Raw genomic sequence first — 16599 nt, 5'->3', positions numbered from 1 at the left:
GGTATCTGGTGTATCTGCACTTGGTTGGGTGGATGAGTCAATATTGGTATATCCCCACTTGGTTGGGAGATGGATGTATGTATGAATCTTTGGTGATAGGAAGGTCATTTATGATAGAGTCATGTTCTTCTTGTAGAACATCTTTTTGCAGACCTTGCTTACAGTCAGGGGGAGCATGAGCAACACTCTTCAATAGAGCAGAGATTTCAGCATGTACTTAGAGGGAGCATGGACAGATTGGTACATATTGGCATATACAAAGGGGGATCTCAATCAAAGATTTCAGCAGGTACTCATGGGGAGTATGGACAATGGAATGTATATCAATGAAGAGAATATCTTGGTCTGCCCTTTGCCCTTGATGTCAAAGGGGCAGAGTGACTTCGTATGGTTGTTGCCATCAAGTCCAAAGGGGGAGATTGTTGGCATTATGATGCATGTGTTGTACTTGATGGAAACCCACTTGTAGAAGAACAACTCACCTATATATAACTAGATGAATTTACAGAAGAGATATCAGATGTGACAAAATACATGGGATGCAAGACAACTCAAAGGAATCAATTCAGATGTAATGAACAATGATAACTCATTAAGATGATAGTTCACATTATGGTAAGTTAGCTTTGCCATCAAGTCCAAAGGGGGAGATTGTTGGCATTATGATACAAGTGTTGTCCTTGATGGCAACTCTGACAGATGACAAATCATAGTGCAGCAGGTCAGTAGCAAAGAATTGATGATCAGACTACAAAGAATGAAGAAAGAAAGTATATGCGAAGGTTCACTATATACAAAGTCGTGTACACACGCAGGTTCACTATATATCAAGTCGCGTATATATGCAGGTTTGCTATATACCAAGTAGTGTATACACGTAGGTTCAATATATACAAAGGTGTGTATACACGTGGGATTGCTGATCAAAAGTTGCGTATGCGTATGCACGCACTTTCATGCATGAAAAAGCGCGTACATGTGGGAAAGATTATTTTTGGGTCCGTGGTATTTAGACCTATGGTTTTGGACCTTGGTATTGCGTCTGAAGTGTTGAACCTTGGTATTGGGTCCCTAGTATTGGTTCCAAATGGTTTTGGACCATGGTATTGAGTAAGACCTAAGACTATAAAAGGAGAAGAAGATCATTAGACAATTGCATTTAGAAAATCTTGAATATCTGATGAAGTATGAGATCCAGTATGCAGGTTATGGGATCATGATGCTTTGCTTGATCTAACCTAAGGAGGAATCTCAGTGGTTGATAGAGAAAAAGATCTAAGGATAGATTGGGATCTAATGGTGTGGAATGAATCATCTCTATACGGTTTGATCATGTTTATTCTAGATCTGTATACTGACGCATGTAATGTTCTGATCAAGGTATAACTTAAGTTTGAAATAGCTGCAACTCATGAATAAATATTTACCGATGTATACACTGGTTGACTATGATAAAAGCGCATACATATGTAGGTTAAATACATCTACGTAGCGTATACCATATGAGCTATGATGTTTGAAGTTACAGGTGGTTCTTGTTGTTGATGAGTTTTGATGACTGTTTACTTGTGTCAGTATTCTGCATATTCAATTTGATTGATTATGTTTAGCTTCAGTGTTGATGGATGAGATCTATAATGGATTAGGATCATAATGAATTATCTTTATGTGATCTGATGGACTAGATCCAGTTGCTAACATACATATTATCCTTGTATATGTAATGATCCAGGTTTGTCTGGAGTCAGGAAGTGCAGTGAAGTTATAAGTAAGCAATTAATAACATATACGCTGGTTCGCTTTGGTGAATTTGCTTATACACGTTGGTTCGGCTCTTCCAAGTATCTTATGCACTCTGATACATGATTTTTGATGATACAGATAGATCTGAACATTGTTGCAGAGTTCTGTGTTCTGTTCTGTGTTCTGGTGATTGCAGTTTGTTGACTGGGTTTCAGTGATTCGGTATTGAGTGATTTAGAGATTGATGATGCTAGTGTTGATTGAATGTGTGCTTCAATTATATTGATGGGTCCAGTATGAAAATTGGATGAAACGTGGCCGTCAGATTATGATGATGTGTTCCATGAGTATCCAGTCTGAAAATTTATGAAACGTGGTACCTGGAGGAAGAAAGATAAGTTTGTAGTCTTCTGTAGGTTAGCACCTACATACTAGTACATAAGCTAGTACAAGAGCTAGGGGGGTGGTAGCTCCCTTCTAGTATCAGCTGGAAAATGAGTGAAGGTTGGAGCATTCAGTAGGCCAGCACCTACGTACTAGTAAAAAGATCGGCTAGTACAAGAGCAAAGGGGGTTGCAGCTCCCTTCCAGGAGAAGCTGGATAACAAGAGAAGGATGTAGCCTTCTGTAGGTAGAAGCCTATGTATTGGTATAAGATTGCACCAGTACATAAATATTGTAAAAACAAGTTTCTTATTAAAAGAACATAGAGACGACTTGCAGCAGGTGGTTTTCACCCACATTGGGTTTCCACCTTATATCATGGTGTTCATGTGTGCTTCTTCTGTGTGATGATCTGTTCTGTTTTACTGCTCCTGTTTACTGTTCATATGGTTAATAATGTTCTGATGCACTCATTAAGGATCAACTAACTGAATCATAAGTTTACTGGATATACACTTGTTGCATTAAACACAGTTCTGTATACACGCGGTTTGCCTTAACTGAAGTAGGATATATGAATCTGAATATGGAATAGAAAAAGTTATATTGATTAGATAATACTGATTCACCCCCCCCTCTCAATATTATTTCCAACATTTGAATGTCAGGAAGGCCTCCAAAACAGACCTAAAAGTGGTGCTATGCATTGGACTAGTGACACTGCACGTAGGACAAATTTTGCACAGGATGGCCATTTTTCTGTGTTTTGACTGTGTTCATGGATTTTCTCTCATGAAGGATGTTTTATTGATGTAAATGATGACTTGTATTGTAAATATGATGGATAATTAGTAGTAGAGGGTAGATTCATTAGATTAAAAGTCAATTTGAATACAAATGAATCAATTTTCTCAGTTTTAGAGGCAATTTGTTAGGATGCCTAAATTCCAGTTTCTTGTTTAGTGTTGATTAGATTAGCTCCATATTAGGGATTCGAACCCTTAGGATGGGAGGAGGTTGAAACAATGCCTATATCTTCTTCTTCTCTCTCATTGTAAAGGGTTGGACTCAGTTGGATGCTTATGCCTTGATTGTACATCATTTTGTAGCAGTTATCCAAGAGATTAACAAAAATTGCAGCTATTTCTTTGGGATCCATGTGGTATGGAATTTAGTTTAGTTTATTCTCTTGTGATCATATGTTAATATGTTTTCTGTACTTCATTAATCATTGCATTGCTTTTAAGTGAATGTTTTCAAGTTGATAGGCAAAATTCATAACATCACTACTCTGCTTTGGGGAAATATTCACCATTATATGTTTTCTATATTCTAGGAAGGATCCATGGTAATCACATGCTCTTCCTAGCTTCTCACCAGTCTTAAACACCTGACCCATTAAGCCCTAGAGTGCTAAACCTAATGCCTACCTTTCCCCATTTAACACCCTGTAATTTTGACCTAATTCCCTAGCCCTAATAGTCTGGCTCCTCTTGATCCAACAAAACCCCTTCAAAATCAAATAAAACCTTGTGCTATTATAGCTAGCCTAATATCCTTTTCCTGATCCAGTCATCTTGGTTGAGATCCTTACGGAGAGAGCCCTCTCCCAGCCTAGTAGGGCTAGCTACTTGGCTAAGTGTGGATTTTGGTTACCTTGGCATTGCCTTCCTTCAGCCTGAGGTTCAATCCAGGTGATAACATAGTGGCAACCATATTGGGGACAAAAGATTAATCACCCTGGTAATATCTTTCATTTGAATTTTTAAGCTTGTGGATGATGAGTTTTAGAATTTACTAGGTTGAATTGGAAAGTTGTAAAGAAATATATAAAATTTTAAAATTTAGCATACTGGCTTCTCGAAAGTACACCAGATCCAATCCAGATCTGAATCCTCCAACCATTGTTAGTGATCCTCATAAAATTGGGCGGAAAACTAAGAAAGTTGCATAGAAATTCAATGTAGCAGTAGAACAATCAAGTGAAGTTTTCATTCCTCGTATTCATTCACTCCTGGAAAGGTTAGACACTTTGCAAGATATTGAATTTGATATTCATTTTGAGTAAAGTCTATTTTGCAGTAAGTCTTTGAGTTGGATTGATCAAATAGTTGTTGATTCTTCTATATCTCTTGATAACCCCGTTGAAGACTTGTTTACACAAAGTAAATCAGGGTCACAACTTATTCATGCTCTCGATCAGTTACAAAACCTTTCTTCAAACATAGACACTTGGGTGAAAAATAGGCCATCTTTTAATTTTTAAAATATCTCCTTTACATCTACTGCAACTCAAACAATTCCTTACTCACTGCTTTCATATTTATAGATTGTTCATACTACTCTAGCTATTGTTAACCCCCCTTTGAATATACCAAGTACCCCAATCCTTGCTTTAAATCCACCTCCCCCACCTCGAGTTATGGCTGCTCGATATGCACCCCTTGTTTTACCTCAAAATCTTGGTGCCATGCTCGCTGATTACCAAACCAAAATACCTTTCTTTGAGGCCACTCAAACCATTATAGTTCAGTAGCACGTAGATAAGATGAATGATTTCTTTGACCTCCATGAAGTAGAAATTGAAGATGTGACGTTGAGGTTGTTTGTACAAAGCTTTGGAGGCGAAGTTCAGAAATGGTTCAGAGCCTTACCAGCAGCTTCTATCACCACTTTACCAATCCTCCATAGGTAGTTCTTGGATCAATGGGAGGTGAAGAAGAATCCCCTTCAGATTTTGTCCGAGTATAAGAACATCAAAATAAATGTTGGCGAGAGTGTGCAAGACTACTCTATGAGGTTTAATATAGTATACAATGCTATTCCTGCAAACATTAAACCACCAGAGGGATTAGCTTTGCTCAAGTTTCCAGATAGTTTCGATACTGATATGGCATATCAATTGTGGGAACGTGATCCTAAAACACTAGAAGACATGCAAAAGAATGTTGTGAGTGTAGAAGCAAACTTGTTGGCGAAAAGAACAAGAATGAGATCCAAGAAAAGAGTGACCGTGAAAGAAGAAGCATCTACTTCGGATGTAAAAATGGATACACTGATTCGAACAATAGAAAAGATGGTTTATCGGTTATCCATCACAAATAGACTTGAACCTCAAATCTGGAATCCAAATTTTAGAGGCCAGCAGTAGCCCCAATTCCAAATCAAGCAGAGAGAACAAAAAGCACCAGAACAACCAACAAAACAACAACAGTAGATCATAACTCCCTTATAGCAGAATATGTTCAAGGAATGGAAGAAGAAGATGAAGACGATCCGGTAATTGAAACAAATCACTTTTTCACTGCTAATGGTATGCCCATATTTCTGACCAAAGATGGAGAATATGTAGAAGTTCCAGACATTCAAAGGGATGAGGATTACATCTTAGAAAATGATGTGGTTTTGGAGGCTGAATTTGATGATTATCAGCGTGGTTATGTGAATTCTTTGACTACATAGCAGAGGAAGTACTCTTTAAGTAGTAGATATGTATTGGTCCATCCCATTCAGAAAAGAAAGGATGTGCAATCAAAGAATGATTCCTCAAAAACTCAGAAGAAAGGAAAAGAGATTGTTGATCTGAATCCCAGCAAGGTACCATCAATAAGTACCGCTGCAAATGAGAAGAACAATCAGCAAAAAGATAGTGCAACGAAAGAGAAAACAGATAAGAAGGACATTGGTGTCAAAGAGGTAGATAAAGTTTTATCTTTTAATTTAGAAAGTGAAATTGCTAAATTGAAAGTGTCCATTCCTTTGACTAAGCTTGTTAAGAATAGAAACTATAAACACCATGTATCTAGAATATTGAAAATAGATCCTTTGTCTGACATCGTGAATGTCGAGGATGATCATCCTGAACTCATTTTTGGTCCAGCCATAGAAGGTTAGCCTAAAGATAGCGAAGTCCCTCTGTTTTATCTGATTCTTAGACTACGTGAGTATATTCTCCATAATGCTATGTCAAATTCTGGAGCTTCCCACAATTTGATGCGCAAAGCCATTATGGAAAAATTGGGCCTGGATATCACCCAGAAATATCATGATTTGTACTCATTTGATTCTGGTAGAGTTCGTTGCATTGGTCTCATCAAAGATTTGGTGGTTTCTTTAGATAAAATCCCAACCAAAAATGTCTTGATGGATGTGGTAGTTGCTGATATACCACCATGATTTGGTATGCTCTTATCTAGATTGTGGGGAGCCAAACTCAAAGGCACTTTACAAATTGACTTCTCTTACACTACAATCCCTTTTTTTGGTCAATTGAGGAATTTGTACTGGGAAAAGAAAATGAATCACTAGTAAAGAGAAACCTGTGAATCATCTGATAAATGTTGTACATATTGATTTAGAGTCTTTTTTTTTGTACTATGATAGTGGATTGAATGATGTCACTATTTAGCTTGTAGAAGTAGATGATGTACCAGAAATTTTCGAGAATTCTAGAGTATTTCTTAATCAAGAAAAAGAAAAAATAGCAATTTCTTTTGAGCAGCCTACACAACAGCGAAAGATCAGTGAAGAGCAAAAAAATGAAGTAATGAGTGAAGGTAAGGTTGAGAATGAAACAGAATTCCATCATCTAGAAGATGAAGCCAGCCTTTGGAGCATGGACTTCGATGGTGTTGTGGGTAAAGATGGTACCGATATTGGAATTTGGATTCAAAGCCCTGCTTTCTAGCCTACCAAAGTCCCAAGTAATGTTAGATTATGTTACTACAAGTTAGCTTTTGATTGCTCTAATAATGAAGTGGAGTATGAGGCATTGATTACAGGTCTAAAAATTTTGAAGAAATTGGGTGTGAAAAGGATTTTTGTGTATGGTGATTCAAAGCTGGTGATTAAACAAGTAAAAGGAGAATATCAAGCAAAGCATCCGCAGATGAGAGCCTACAGAAATGCAGTTCTAGATATTTTGAAGATGTTTTCGGAATACACCTTGACAGCGGTACCCCAAAGTCAAAACATCATTGCAGATTCACTTGCCACTGCAACAAGCAATTTGAAGATTCCAATGAATTCTAGCAATAAATTTGAAATTCATGTCAAACATAGGCCTACTGTTCCTGATAATTTGAGGTATTGGAAAGTTTTTTGGGATGACAATGAAATTAATGCCTTTTTGCAGAATGAAGGAAAGTTTAAGAATGCTTTCATTGATGATGTTTGTGATTCTGATGAACAAGACATTGAGGTAAATCAGATGGAGGTTTTACAGCTAAAGGATAATGTTATTCCTAGAGGTCTCATACCTTTAGAGGAGCTCTTTGATCAAGATGATGTGGCAAGAAAACCAACCTTGGTTCCTATAGACAAAGGAGTTGAAGATGTAAATCTTGGAACAACAGACCAGCCCAAGCTTGTAAAGTTATCAAAAACATTGTCTCCCGAAGCAAAGGCTAAGTATGTTAAGTTTCTTTCTAAATTTTCTGATGTTTTTGCATGGGATTATTTAGATTTGAAAGTGTATGACAAGAATATCATTCAACATACTATTCCTATCAAGCCAGATCAAAAACCTTTTAGACAAAAGTTGAGAAGAATCAATCCAAAGCTACTGCCATCCATCGAGAAAGAGGTAAATAGATTGTTTAAAGCTGGCATCATTGTTCCAATTAGATTTTCTGATTGGATTTCAAATTTGGTCTCGGTAAAAAAGAAGACCGGAGAGATAAGGTTGTGCATAGATTTCTCGAACCTCAATAAAGTATCTTTAAAGGATAATTACCCTCTTCCCAAGATGGACCATATTCCGAAAAGAGTAGTTGGCGCATCACAGATGTCACTACTAGATGGCTACTCAGGCTATAATAAGATCTTGGTGCATGAAAAAGACCATGACAAAACTGCCTTCACAACACCATGGGGAACTTTTTAGTATGTCAAGATGCCATTTGGGCTAAGGAATGTTAGAGCCACCTTTTAGTGGGTGATGGACATAGATTTTGCTAATGAGAAGGATGTTTTCTTGGTAGTCTATTTAGATGATTTGACAATGTTTTGTGGTTCTGATGATGAGCATTTGCACCATCTGAGGATTATTTTTTCAGAAATGTAGGAAGTTTTGGATTTCTCTAAACCCAAAAAAGAGTCTTTTTGCCATGGAAGAAGGTAAACTCCTTGGTCATATAATTTCTAAAGATGGTATTCGCATTGATCCTTCAAGGGTGGAGGCAATCCAGCAAATAGAATTTCCACGCAACAAAAAGGAGATTCAAGATTTCAATGGTAAGATGAATTTCTTACGCAGATTTATACCAAATTTGGTTGAGCATTTATGTGAATTAACTAATATGTTGAGGAAGGACAACATTGTGAAATGGACCAAGGATGCCATGAAGTCGTTCAACTTGGTAAAGTTTCCTTTAACCAAAACCCCAGTTTTGATCAGTCCTGATTATACTCATGATTTTATTATATTTTCATTTGCATTTGAGCACACTATGGCTGCGGTGTTGATGCAAAAGAGGGATCAAGTGGAGCAACCCATTGATTTTTTCAGTAGGACTATTAAATATGTTGTCTTGCGTTACAATATCATTGAGAAACAAGCTCTAGCTCTTATGAAAGCATTGAAGGATTTTAGAGTATACATTATGCATTCACATACCATAGCATATGTTCCTAACGCAGCTTTCAAAGATGTTCTCATGCAAACTGATCTGGAGGGAAGAAGAGGTAAATGGATAGCAACAATGTTTGAGTATGATCTTGAGATTAAGCCTACCAAATTGATCAAAGGACAAGGCTTGGTGAAACTGATGGTTGAATCAAATTTGCATGCTCTAGACATAAATCTCATTGCAACAATGTCAGATGACGAAGATGGTGGCTCACTCATTCAAGTATCAGAAATGTTTCTCAAATCACCTTGGTATTTTGATATAGTTTATGTTCTTCAACATCTTTCACCACCTCCTGGAATGTCAAGAAGTAAAGGTAGATCACTAAAACTAAAGTCTACAAAATTCTGCATCTTAAATAGTGCTCTCTATTGGAAAGACTCGAGAGGGATTCTTCTTACTTGTTTGGTTAAAGATGAAGCTTAGTAGGTAATGAATGATTTTCATAAAGGTGATTGTGGTGGTCATTTGTTTTGGAAAACATCAGCTAACAAATTATTGAGAGCAGGATATTATTGGCCAACTTTGTTTTTAGATTTATATAAGATAGTCATGAGTTGCCATGAATGCCAAGTTTTTCAAGGAAAAAGGAAGTTGCTTCCTCTCCCTCTAAAGCCAGTTGAAGTAGATGCACTTTTATAGCAGTGGGGACTTGATTTCATAGGAGAAATCCATCCTACATCATCAGCGCAACACAGATGGATTTTGACAGCTACCGATTATTCACCAAGTGGATTGAGGCCATTCCGACAAGGCAAGCCACGAACACAGTAATTATCCAGTTTTTAGAATCTAATATCTTGTCTCATTTTGGTTGCTCTCACAAGATTATAACAGATAATGTAGCAGCATTTAAGTCAAAGAGAATAGTTAAGTTTTGCAACAAGTACAATATTACATTGGGTCATTCCATGACATACTACCCACAGGGCAATGGATTGGCTGAGTTATCAAATAAATCCTTGGTGAACATTATCAAGAAAATTTTGGAGGCTAACAAGAAGAATTGGCATCAAAAGCTTCTTAATGCCTTATGGGCCGACAGAGTGAGCAGCAAGAAATCAATAGGTATGTCATCTTTTGAGTTGGTTTATGGTATTGGTATGGTATTTCTCACATCACTTGCAGTCTTGGCCATGAGATTATTATAGGAAGCCAGCAACGAAGAGGATGATATTCAACGCAGAATTAATCAAATGATTCACCTTCAACAAACTAGGTAAGAGGTTTCCCAAAACACTTTCTGGCTGCAAGAGAAGATAAAGAAAATTTATGACTGCAAAACCAAGGCAGAAATGTTTCAGCTAGAAGATGTAGTGCTGTGATGGGATGCACAAAATGAAGAAAAAGTAAAGCATGGTAAGTTTGACAATCTATGGAAAGGACTATACAAACTGTCATCCTATCGAGGACAAAATGCATTTTTGTTAAAGGAAATGGATGGCAAAGAGTGCTCAGGAGGACTAGTGAATGGTAGGTTCCTGAAACACTACTACTTTTGATGTTGTTCCCTGAAGTTGCTTCACCGTCATTGTATATACTGGTTTACTTTTCCTTGTAAGATTTCAAGTACATTGTCACCTGAGCTTGGGGTCTAAAGAGAAGGCTATAAATCTTGAATGATTTGTGTTGAGTTCGGTGGATTTTGTTGAGTCAAGTTTAGAGTCGGTCATGAGTCATTTTTCAGTTCGTATTGAGTCATTATTCTTTAAAATTGTAAAAAAAAAGGTTTGTTTTTTTTTAGTCTTCTGTTTGTTTGACCGTATTGGCCCAATCAGCTAGGCACTTGGTCTACGGTGTTCTTGAAACCTCCAAGGAGCTTCCATCTGCAATAAGGCCAATGTTACTATCAGTAACTGCATACTTCGATCCGGGATCAAATTTTATCTTTTCATTTTCATTTTAGGGGTCCCATACTGAAATTTTTACATCATTTCATTAGGTCATGTCAAGCTGATTCATTGATGGTTGTATTCTCCTCAGAAAATCTAATTTCTCCCTCATAAAGTACACTTGCTGACCCATTTTTAGGTTGTATTCAGTCATGGTTTCATGGTCAAGATGCAATCATGTTTTCATTAGGTCTTAGGGTTTCATTTCCAAGGTCAAAGGCATGATTTAAAGGTGTAAATAAAGGGAAGCAAGGGGATGAGGATGATAAATAAATCAAGAATGATGGCTAGTAAGTCATAGTCACTATATAATTATCTTTTTAACTAATGTAATTTTCACCTCAAAAAACATGTTTTTGAGGTGAAAATAGAGTATTTTGAGTTAATTTATATTTCTTATGTAATTTTAAGTCACTTTATGTAATAAATGATCCCGGCTGCACCAATGCATCTCTCCTTGCTACAAGACAAAGAAACACTGCAAAAATCAGTTCAAATTGAGCATCATCCACCTAAAAAGGAACAAAGAAGAAAAGGCATTAAAAACAAAGATTTGAAAAAGGTCAAGAAACATTAGAAAGTGGGTTTTTCTAGTGAAAAATCAAAATCTACTCCTATATAAGGTGTCACATTTCATTTTCAAGTTCATCATTCTCATTTGGCAAAGAAGGAGTCAAAAGGTGAAGAAAAGAGGAGAAGTTGAGTGAGTTTTGGGCCAAGGAGAAGTGGCGCTGCACTTTTGGAGGTTGGCACTGCGCGTTTCAAGCAGTGGAGGTGGCGCTGCACGTTTAGGTCAGAGCACTGCACATTTTAGGTAATGGAGGTTGCGTTGCACGTTCAGGTTAGAGTGATGCATGTACAGGCTGAGCACTATGCGAAGGGCGATTCTGGCAGTGTAAAATAACACTACGCTGCGCATTCAGGAGGTCACTACATGTTGAGCCAGTAAGGGCCAAAGGAGCCTCCAACTTCTTAAAAACGTCCAAAATCACCCTCTCATCCCTCAAGCAAGTAAGTGTCCTCACTATACCTCATCATTGATTTGAAATTGAAGTGTTTTAAGGTAATTTACATTGGCAAAAGAGAAACCCTAGATTCTTCCTCAATTACACCCTAGAAACCCTAACCCCCATTATTTCTCCCACAACCTATCACTAAAGCCTTGAACGCCTCCCCTATATCACTCCATGACATTTTATACCCCTTCATCCTTCATCCCACAATCTATACTTCAAAAAGGACCCAAGCTCCTCTCCCTCATTTTCATGATTCATACCCTCCCATTCATTTTCTAGCCCACCAAATACCTCACAAGGTCATCTCCCATTCCCTTATTCCTAATCACTCCCTTCATCCCTTTTCTAGGAATGCACAACCTCAAAATTTGCAAACATGGATAGAGACGATAGAGACTATGAGGAGGAGGAAAACACTGGCAGCGACAGTTCAGTAGATAGACCTAGGCATCAGAGAAAACCACACAAGGGAGGCAAAATTATCAGGGAAGAGCCATCAAACCTCAGATAGTTGCAGGCCTCTCAGCTGGCTGTCACTTTTTTCAGGCATCTAGGGTGCTATGAGTTCTGTGAGTAGTTAGAGAGAGTTCAACACCACCCTGAGCTCACCAGGCTTTTTGTAGCCAATCTTCAGGACAACAAGGTGACTCTTGATGGGGTGACACTTACAGTTTCACCTTCCATTATTGCGGATGCAACCAGGATTCCAAATGTAGGGGAGAAGTGGTACAAGGCGTAGAACCTGGATGAACACTATTATGAGCCTTACATCAAACCTAGGTACAAAAATGAAGCAAAAAGGCTTTTTCCTTTCAGGTTCCTTGAAGACAAGTATGCCCCCATGATGAAAATCATCATGAAATATTTCACTTGTGAAGGCAGATTTTCTAGACTGTACACCTATCACATCAGGATTCTCATGCATTTTACAAGGGTGAGGATGTAAACCTCCCTTATTTCTTATTCAGGAATATTGAGAAGATGGCCCACTTTGTGTAGAAAACTCCATACCCTCAGCAAATGAGTAGTCTTTATCATTATTCCCTGATCAAGATGATTGTGCTTCATCATCTTAATGTCGTCAACATCTCCTGGGAGACATTTATTTCTCATGAAATCTTTAGGGGTCCTCAAATTCCTCCACCGATGTCCCAAGAATTAGGAGGACCTTCTAGCAGTGCTCAGGTGAAGACAGATGAGAAGGCCAAAGAGACTAGAGCTACTGAGGTGCCCAGGACCTACATGACATATCAGAGGGGCACAAGGAGATTGTTTGCAGTTGATAGGAAAGTGTTTTCTCCATAGGATGTGGAAGGGACCTTACCTTCTTCATCAACTCATAGGAAAATTCTTGCTCCACAAGATGTGGAAGGGGCTTTGCCTTCTTCATCAACATAGCAAGAACAGGTGCAACAGTTGCACAAAGGGAAAGAAAAGATGCAGGTGGAAGATCTTGATGATGAGGAGGAAGAAAGAGACTTTGATTTGACGAAGCATGATGAGCCAGAACAACATTATATTCATCATGGCATAGAGACAATTGACTTAGAGGCTTAAGATGAAGCAACAATAGAGAACATCATCATACAGGAGAAAGAAGCTCAAATCCAAGCATTGATGGACAATTTAGAGAGAGCCAAGTATGTCATCACATATCTAGAACAAGAGAACAAGCAACTGAGTGATAAGCAGGTCCTCATGGAGCTAGAACTTCTCAAGGTAAAAAGACAAGGTGACAAGGGTAAGTCAGCAATGCAAGAGGAAGAGGCACTGGTCACTTTGACTCCAATTGAGAAAGAAATTAAGGGTGATATAGAGATTTGGCTTGAGAGAGTCAATTTTCACTTAGAAAAGCTATTGCAAAAGGCCAATAGGGACAACCAGATCATTAGGTACATGGCATACCATTACAGGACCCAGAACAAAATTTGCAACATAAGGGTCAAACAGATGAAAGCAAGGCTAAGACGGGCTCTAAAAGGCAAAAAAGATGAGGATAGACTTAGGTTGTTGCTGAAGCTTCCTTGGCTCATCAGGATACTTGATGATGGTGCTGCTCACCAATTTTGGTCAGGTTTGGAGGAGATTTTGTTTTTTGCAAATTTTGGAAATTGCACACATAGAAAATCTGGCTTAATGCGCAGTGCCACTTTTCCTAGGGCCACATAATGGACAAATGGCTTGCATTTTTGGATCCATAGTGATGAGTACATGCACTCTATGATTTTCTAAGTTTTTTGGGTAGAAATGGTCCACCAAAAGGTCAAAAAACACCATAAAAATGACCTTTCTGCCACTTTTTGGACACACAGAAGACATCTTGGGAGAATCAACTTTTTAAAGGTAAAATGAGCTTCAAATGACGAAATTCCAAGTTTTCTGGAAAGTAGACATCAAGATATTTTCAATGAGCTATCATGAGCTCAATTTGGATGCCAGGAAGGCCTCCAAAAGGGACTTGAAAGTGGCACTACGCGTTGGACCAGTGGCGCTGCGTGTAGGACAAATTTTGCACAGGATGGCCATTTTTCTATGTTTTGACTGTGTTCATGGATTTTCTCTCATGGAGGATGTTTTACTGATGTAAATGATGACTTGTCTTGTAAATATGATGGATAATTAGTAGTAGAGGGTAGATTCATTAGATTAAAAGTCAATTTGAGCACAAATGAATCAGTTTTCTCACTTTTAGAGGCAAGTTGTTAGGATGCCTAAATTCCAGTTTCTTGTTCAGTGTTGGTTAGATTAGCTCCTCATCTTAGGGATTCGACCCCTGAGGATGGGAGGAGGTTGAAACAATGCCTATATCTTCTTCTTCTTTCTCATTGTAAAGGGTTGGACTCAACTGGATGCTTATGCCTTGATTGTACATCATTTTGTAGCAGTTTAGCAGGAGATTAATAAAAATTGCAGTTATTTCTTTGGGATCCATGTTGTATGGAGTTTAATTCAATTTTTTCTCTTTTGATCATATGTTAATAAATTTTGTGTACTTCATTAATCATTTCATTGCTTCTAAGTGAATGTTTTCAAGTTGATAGCCAAAATTCATAACATCGCTGCTCTGCTTTGGGGAATTGTTCACCATTATACGTTTTCTACAGTCTAGGAAGGGTCCATGGTAATCATGTGCTCTTCCTAGCTTCTCACCAGTGTTAAAAAACCTCACCCATCAAGCCCTAGAGCACTAAACCTTAAGCCTACCTTGCCCCATTGAACACCTTGCAATTTTGACCTAATTCCCTAGCCCTAACTGTCTGGCTCCACCTAATCCAGAAAAACCCTTTCAAAATCAAATCAAACCTTGTGCTACTATACCTAGCCTAATATCCTTTTCCTGATCCAATCATCTTGGCTTATATCCTTACAAATAGAGCCCTCTCCCGGCCTAGTAGGGCTAGCTACTTGGCTAAGCGTGGTTTGTGTTTACCCTGGCATTGCCTTCCTTCAGCCTGAGGTTCAATCCAAGTGATAACACCAACAAGTAGAAAGAAATGACCAATTGACCAAAAACCCTAGAACTCAATCAGATTTCACTTCAAAGCCAATGAGACAAATTTTTAAAATTAATCAAGACAATCAATCAAAGAACTGACAAATCCAAATATACAGGATGGGAAAAGACCTTAATGGCCAAGCCACACTGGATTCTAAGGAAGAAACCTTAAAAATTCTCACATTCAAGGATCAACGCTACTTTAGACAAAAAAAACCATGATGAGTGGGTTATCAACGCTACTTTCCATAGAAAAACCCATGAATACCTGAATGAGCTCCTATTGGTTTTGAGAATAAATTTTTGGAGTAGTTTAATATTGGAGCAAAACTCCCTCCACTCGACAAAGTAGAAACAAATTCAACATTGAATTTGTTGCTTCTCTATTTGATTGAGGGTGTTTTTCTCCGAGATGATCCAAATCCTAATTTATTCTCTACTAAATAGGTCAACCACGTGAAGGTGGAATCTCTCATGGCCCCTCCCCCCCCCCACATCACTCTCAATTCCCTAGTACCCAATCTATCTACTATATAGGAAATAGTTGAAATCAAGACATTAAGATACATAAAAAAGAAAATAGAAAACTTTAATTCATTCATTAATTTGTAAATCCACAAAATATTTCATCTCAGTAAATTTTATTATAAAAAATATGTTTACATAATATGAAACAAGGTCATATACATAAAGAGACATATAACATTATTCATTAACATATAATATTCATTCATTAATCATAGACAAAAAATACTTCATCCCAAAAAACATTATCATAAAAAATGTGTTTTCATAATATGGTACATAATGTTTATAATGATATAACTATTACAATCATTTATTTTTATTTTTCTTTATTTTTGATGGCATGGTCGTGTACTGATGACATTGTCGAGGCTTCCACAAGAGGGATGGATCATCAACTGTAACAAGAAAAAACTGTTAAATTGATATTTTTTGTTATTATTCATCAATAAAAATAACATTAGAGTTTTCTTTACCTCATGCACTAGCCGACAATGTTGGAATGGCTACTGCATTTATTATAACTAATCTATATATTGGCTGGATTTTTTAATCTATATTAGTCTAACAAAATTCTAACATATATTAGTTATCAATTCAAAATATTTTGTGATTATGATGACAATTTAAGTACATATGAGTGTAATGTCCATGATGGGATGTATGAATTGTCCTCTGCATGTTTCCCATCAATGATCATAACCTTGAATGGGCTAGCACTAGTCTAAAATCGTCATCTCAAAACAACACGGAAGATGAAAAATTACCATGTCTATCATCATGAATTGACACTATCTAATATATGACCCCTTCTACATATTACATTCATGAATTTCTAGCAGACCATACCCTCTCCCTAGCATATGATTGATTGTGAGAACAAGTGAACAATATACAATTTATAAGTAGGGGATC

The sequence above is a fragment of the Pinus tabuliformis genome, chromosome 5_2, assembly GCF_031772625.1.
Source record: "Pinus tabuliformis cultivar Carrire ecotype Pingquan chromosome 5_2, CPIR1, whole genome shotgun sequence".
Taxonomy (NCBI): domain Eukaryota; kingdom Viridiplantae; phylum Streptophyta; class Pinopsida; order Pinales; family Pinaceae; genus Pinus; species Pinus tabuliformis.
Note: the sequence above shows the minus strand (reverse complement) of the source record.